Genomic DNA, 6977 nt, shown 5'->3' with positions numbered 1-6977 from the left:
CCTGCGCTCTAGAGGCTGCGAGCCACAACTACTGAGCCCATGTGCCACAACTACTGAGCCTGTGCATCTGGAGCCCGTGCCCTGCAACAAGAGAAGCCACCGCAGTGAGAAGCCCGCGCACCGCAACGAAGACCCAACGCAGCCAAAAAAAAAAGAACTAGGTTTGGTCTACTTGGGGCTGGTGGAAAAAAGAGCCATTGAAGTAAATCACAGTGAGAACAGCAAACACGGGAGCTGAAGGACGGGCTCCTTGCCCTTGTCTGCACAAATCCATCTAAAACCCTAACCCTAAGGCTTCCCTTCCAGGAGCAAAAAGGTGCCAGCTGTATGTGAATGGTTAGGTCTTGAGTGAACCCAACAGCACAAAGTGGGAAGCCTTGTGACGGCATCACAGTCACTGTGGATGCGGCTGAGGAGAAATGACTTTGGTGGCTGTGGACTGATTGTTTATGTCCCCCAACATTCAGATGGTGCTGCCAGACCCACAGTGGGGGACAGTGTTAGGAGGCATGGGGCCTTCATGATGGGACTAGGGTCCTTGTAAGGAGAGGAAGAGAGACCAGAGTTCTCTGTGCAGGGTGAGGATACAGCGGGAAGGTAGCTGTCTGCAGGCCGGGATGCGGGCCCTCACCAGGAACCGGCTACACCGATCTCGGACTCCAGGAGAGTGAGAGATACCATCTGTGGTTTCAGCCTGTGTTGTTCTGTTACGGCAGTATCAGCTAAGAAAGCACAACAGCAGCAGTTCTTGAAACAGTTTCACAAGGATTCCAGGTAGTTGAAAACGATGATAACCCACCATCTGTCCCAAACAACACAGAACCACTGGGAGGAATGCCTGCTGTGTGCAACGTCCTGCCCACATTTCCAAAGTAAGTAACACTGCCAAGTCCCCCGTGGGAGCCTGGCCTCCCGCCCACCCCTTCCTCTCTGCTGGGCCTTGTGGGAGCATTGGCAGGGGGCAGCCAGCAAGGTGGGCAGAAGCCAAAAGGCAGAGGTTCACAGCACAACCTGAACATGTCCCTTGCCTCAGCCAGGAACCCCAGCTTCCCCAGGAGAGAGCATGAGGGTCGGAGAAGGGCAAGACTGTCCCAACAGCGTCAGAAGATACGAAACCATCTTGGATCAGAAATTCAAAAACAAGGGACGGATGAGGACAAAAACCAGACTTGGAAATGGCTGATCCAATTCTGGAAGGAAATGAAAGAACAAATGATTTTAGAAACGAAGGATAAACTGTAAGGTGCCCGAGGCTCCAGGGAAGATCTGAGAAAAGGCCTGGGAAGCAGAACAAGACGGTGAAGAGTTGACGCAGTTGCTGACGCAGGAGATGGTGGCTGAGTGAGTGTCGGTCTCGGAGTCTGAAGGAGATCAGAGTGGGTATTTAAAGCGGTTGCTGGGAGTTCCCTGGTGGTCTAGTGGTTAGGACTCCATGCTTTCACTGCTGTGGCCAGAGTTCAATCCCTGGCTGGGGAACTGAGATCCTGCCAGCCATGCAGTGCAGCCAAAAAATAAAAAATAAAGCTGCTGCTGAAGGGAACTTTCCAGGTAGAGCCCGGAATCTCCACCATGAATTAGAGACAATCACCCACAAGGCACATCCTCGCAAGGATGTGGGACGACCTTACGAGGACGTGCACGGGGACGGCCATGATTGGGGCCTGCAGGCAGAGAGGTAGAATCATGCACCGAGGCCTGAGAACTCGGCAGCTCAGCCTTTTCAGAACCTGGTGGAACGAGCCTGAGCTGAGGCTTCCACGTGCTGCCAGGGTATCCCTCCAGCACCGAGGCCTCGGAAGGCCAGTGCTGCCCAGCCCGGGATGGAGGGGTAGAGGCCACCTCTGTGTTGTGGGGAAGTGGAAATGGCGCAGCTGGGAGAGAAGGCGGAGAGGAGGCCAGGCCAGCCCTCTGGCAGTGACGGAACCAGAGGCGTCAGCTCATGCGGCGGTTTTCGTTATAAACAGGGAAGGAACGCAGAAGAGAGGGGCGCCTGTGTGATGTTGGCCTATTCCCACTTACCCCCACTTGTGCTATTTTTGCCATTTATTTTACTTCTGACATATGTTATAAGCCGGCAATTCCATCGTTATATACGGTCAGCGTTTCAAATACATTTTAAAATAAATTTCTTTTATTTATTTTATTTTTGGCTGCGTTGGGTCTTCGTTGCTGTGCACGGGCTTTCTCTAGTTGTGGCTCGCGAGCCCTAGAGCGCAGGCTCAGTAGTTGTGGCGCACGGGCTTAGTTGCTCCGTGGCATGTGGGATCTTCCCGGACCAGGGCTCGAACCCGTGTCCCCTGTGTTGGCAGGCGGGTTCTTAACCACTAATTTATTGATTTTTGGCTGCGTTGGGTCTTTGTTGCTGCACGCGGGCTTTCTCTAGTTGCCATGAGCGGGGGCTACTCTTCGTTGCCGTGCACGGGCTTCTCATTGATGTGGCTTCTCTTGTTGTGGAGCATGGGCTCTAGGCTCTTGGGCTTCAGTAGTTGTGGCATGTGGGCTCAGTAGTTGCGGCACGCAGGCTCAGTAGCTGTGGCACACGGGCTTAGTTGCTCCGTGGCATGTGGGGTCTTCCCCAACCAGGGTTCGAACCCGTGTCCCCTGCATTGGCAGGTGGATTCTTAACCACTGCGCCACCAGGGAAGCCCCTCAAATACATTTTTAAAAAGAGTTTTGTATGTTTACCCACGTGGTCACGCTTCCCACTGCTCTTTGTTTCATCTGCTGACCCACCAGAGGTTCCATCTGAGATCCTATCCTTTCGGCCTGAAGAGCTCCCTTTAATACGTCTTGTGGTGCGGGTTTACTGGCAACAAATTCTCCCAGCTTTTAGTGGCCTAAAAATATCTTTATTTCGCCTACACTAGCAGAAGGTATTTTTAGTGGGAATGGGATTCTGCGTTGGCAGGTGGTTTGGGTTTGGCTTTCTTGCCTCAGCATTTTAGAGATGCTATTCCGTTGTTCCGGATGAGAGGTGAGCTGGCACTGTTAACCCCTTCAAAGGAATGTGTCTTTTTTTGTCCGGCTGCTTTTTTTTTTTTTCTTTTTGCGGTACACAGGCCTCTCACTGTCGCGGCCTCTCCCGCCGCGGAGCACAGGCTCCAGACGCGCAGGCCCAGCGGCCATGGCCCACGGACCCAGCCGCTCCGCGGCACGTGGGATCCTCCTGGTCTGGTCCTGGTCACGAACCCGTGTCCCCTGCATCGGCAGGCAGACTCTGAACCACTGCGCCGCCAGAGAAGCCCCCGGCTGCTTTTTAAAAAAAATTTATTTTTGGCTGCGTTGGGTCTTTGTTGCTGTGTGCGGGTTTTCTCTACTTGTGGCGAGCGGGGGCTACTCTGTTGCGGTGTGCGGGCTTCTCGTTGCAGTGGCTTCTCTTGTTGCGGAACACGGGCTCTAGATGCACGGGTTTCAATAGTTGTGGTGTGTGGGCTCAGTAGTTGTGGCTCACAGGCTCAGTTGCTCCGCGTCATGTGGGATCTTCCCGGACCAGGGCTCAAACCAGTGTTCCCTGCATTGGCAGGCGGATTCTTAACCACTGTGCCACCAGGGAAGCCCTGCTTTTTATATTTTGAAGTCATTTGACTCTGATGGGTGTTTTTGTTTGTTTGTTTAAAGTACAGTTGATATACAGTGTTGTGTTAGTTTCGGGTATATAGCAAAGTGATCAGATTATATATATATATGTATATATATATATGTGTGTGTGTCCTTTTTCAGGTTGTTTTCCATTACAGTTTGTTACAAGATATTGAATATGGTTTCAGGGCTATACAGTAGGTTCCTGTTGTTTATTATATTTATAGTAGTGTGTTTCTGTTAATCCCAAACTCCTCATTTATCCCTTCCTCCCATCCTCTTCATTTATCCCTTCCTCCCATCCTCTTTGGTAACTGTAACTTTGTTTTCTGTGTCCGTGAGTCAGTTTCTGTTTTGTAAATATGTTCATTTGTATTATTTTTTGTATTCCACATATAAGTGATATCACATGGTATTTGTCTTTGTCTGACTTACTTAGTATGATAATCTCTACGTCCAACCAGGTTGCTGCAAATGGCATTATTTCATTCTTTTTTATGGCTGAGTAGTATTCCATGTATAGATGTACCACCTCTTCTTTATCCATTCCTATGTCGATGGACATTTAGGTTGCTTCCGTGTCTTGGCTATTGTAAATAGTACTGCTGTGAATACTGGGGTGCATGAGTCTTTTCACATTAGAGTTTTGTCTGAGTTTATTCCCAGTAGTGGGATTGCTGGATCGTATGGTAGTTCTATTTTTAGTTTTCTGAGGAACCTCCATATGGTACACCATAGTGGCTGCACCAATTTCCATTCCCACTAACAGTGTAGGAGGGTTCCCTTTTCTCCACACCCTCTCCAGCATTTATTATTTGTAGACTTTTTAATGATGGCCATTCTGACTGGTGTGAGGTGATTCCTCATTGTAGTTTTGATTTGCGATGTATGTATCTATACATATATATGTATATGTATATAAAAAGATATATATGTATTTGTACCGTATGCAGATTAGGAACAATCCTGAACTGAATGATAATGTGATTATAATATACCAGAAAAAATGTATATATCATATTTTCTTTGTCTATTCATCCATCAAGGGACACTTAGGTTGTTTCCATGTCTTGGCTATTGTGAATAATGCTGCAGTGAACATGGGGGGTGCATATATCTCTTCAAGATAACCTGATTTCATTTCCTTTGGATATATACCCAGAAGTGGGAGTGCTGAATCATATGGGAATTCTATTTTGAATTGTTTGAGGAACCGTCATGCTGTTTTCCATTGTGGCTGTATCTATATATGGTTTCTGTAGTGAATCTGTCTTTTTCTAGTTTTATTTTTAACTGTCTAAAGTTATGGTCTTCCACAACAGTCTATGTCGTAACCAGAAATTGAACCCCTTTTATTTTTTATTTTTATTTTTTTTTTGCTGTACGCGGGCCTCTCACTGCCGTGGCCTCTCCCGTTGCGGAGCACAGGCTCCGGACGCACAGGCCCAGCGGCCATGGCTCACGGGCCCAGCCGCTCCGCGGCATATGGGATCCTCCCAGACCGGGGCACGAACCCGTATCCCCTGCATCGGCAGGCGGACTCTCAACCACTGCGCCACCAGGGAGGCCCTTGAACCCCTTTTATTATCTCTTTCATGTCTGTAGGATCTATACTGGTGTCCCCCTTCTCGTTTTTTTTCTAAAGGGAACTTTATTTTTATTTATATATTTATTTATTTATATATTTATTTATTTATGGCTGCGTTGGGTCTTCATTGCTGCGTGCGGGCTTTCTTTAGTTGCAGCGAGCGGGGGCTGCTCTTCATTGTGGTATGTGGGATTCTCAATGCGGTGGCTTCTCGTTGTGGACCACGGGCTGTAGGGCGCGCAGGCTTCAGTAGTTGTGGCACGAGGGCTCAGTAGTTGTGGCGCACGGGCTTAGTTGCTCTGCAGCACGTGGGATCTTCCCGGACCAGGGCTCAAACCCGTGTCCCCTGCAGTGGCAGGTGGATTCTTAACCACTGCGCCACCAGGGAAGCCCCCGCTTCTCACGTTTGGTGTTAGTCATGTGTTTTCTCTTTAAAAACAAACAGACAGAAACGTTTGCTGTTGTTTTATCAAAGGACCAAAGGTTGGTTTGTATTTCATTCGTGTTCTGCTTCATTTTTGGCCTCCTTATTTTGTTATTTCTCCTGTTTTGGGTTGAACTTGCTGTTAATTCTCTAGTGTCTTAAGATGAAACCTGAGACCATGGATTTTAAACCTCTCTTCTTGGGAATACCCTGGCGGTGCAGTGGTTAGGACATGGCACTTTCACTTCGGGGCCCGGGTTAAATCCCTGGTCAGGGAACTAAGATCCTGCAAGCTGTGTGGTGCAGCCAAAAAATTAATGATAATAAATAAGTAAAATAAACCTTTCTTCTTTTCCAACCTATGCATAAAGCATAAGTGTTCCCCTCAATCCTGCTTTAGCAGGATCTTCAAATTTTGGTGTATTATAATCACCATCATTCAGTTCAAAGTAGTTCTTAATTTCCATATGGTTTCTATTTTAGCCTATGTTTATGTCAAGGAGTTAATTACCAAACATTGGGGGATTTCTTGTTGTTATCCTGTGATTGATCCTAGTTTGATTCCACTTTAGCCAGAGAACATGCTCTGCAGGAGATAAATTATTCTTAAACCTGCATTAGGGTACATAGTATTACCTACTGTGGTCATCGTTTCCTGTGCACTTGAGAAGAACCTGTGTTCTGCAGTTGCTGGGAGTAGTGTTCTGTGTATGTCCACTAGGCAAGTCTGCTGTTCATGTTGTTCCGATCTTAATGATCCTTCCTGATTTCTTCTGTCATTTATAGAGAGCTGTGCGATGGTGTCCATCTCCAACTATGAATATAGATTTGCCTATTTTTCAATTTTGTCCTCTCAGTTCTTGTTTTTAATATATTTTTTTAAATATTTATTTATTTATTCATTCATTCATTCATTCATTCATTCATTCATTCATTCATTTAGCTGCACCGGGTCTTAGTTGCAGCACATGGGATCTTTAGTTGTGGCATGCAGGATCTAGTTCCCTGACCGGGGATTGAGCAAGGGCCCACTGCATTGGGAGTGCGGAGTCTTTTTTTTTAAATGATTATTTTTTTAAAGAAATTTTTATTTATTTTTGGCTGCATTGGGTCTTCACCGAATGGAGTCTTCTTCATTCTTCCTCTTCCCCTCCTCTGGGACTCCACTGACAGACGTCAGGCCCTTTGTGTCCCACATCCCTTATGGTCTGTTTCATTTTCCCATTCTTATTACTGTTTACTTTCTTCACCTTGGACATTTCTCTTTTTTTTTTTTTTGGTGGTACGCGGGCCTCTCACTGTTGCGGCCTCTCCCGTTGCGAAGTACAGGCTCGGACGCGCAGGCTCAGCGGCCATGGCTCACGGGCCCAGCCGCTCCGCGGCATG

This window comes from Mesoplodon mirus (assembly GCF_964341445.2).
Source record: "Mesoplodon mirus genome assembly, chromosome: 5".
In the NCBI taxonomy this organism is placed as follows: Eukaryota; Metazoa; Chordata; class Mammalia; order Artiodactyla; family Ziphiidae; genus Mesoplodon; species Mesoplodon mirus.
This window is presented reverse-complemented; position numbering follows the sequence as displayed.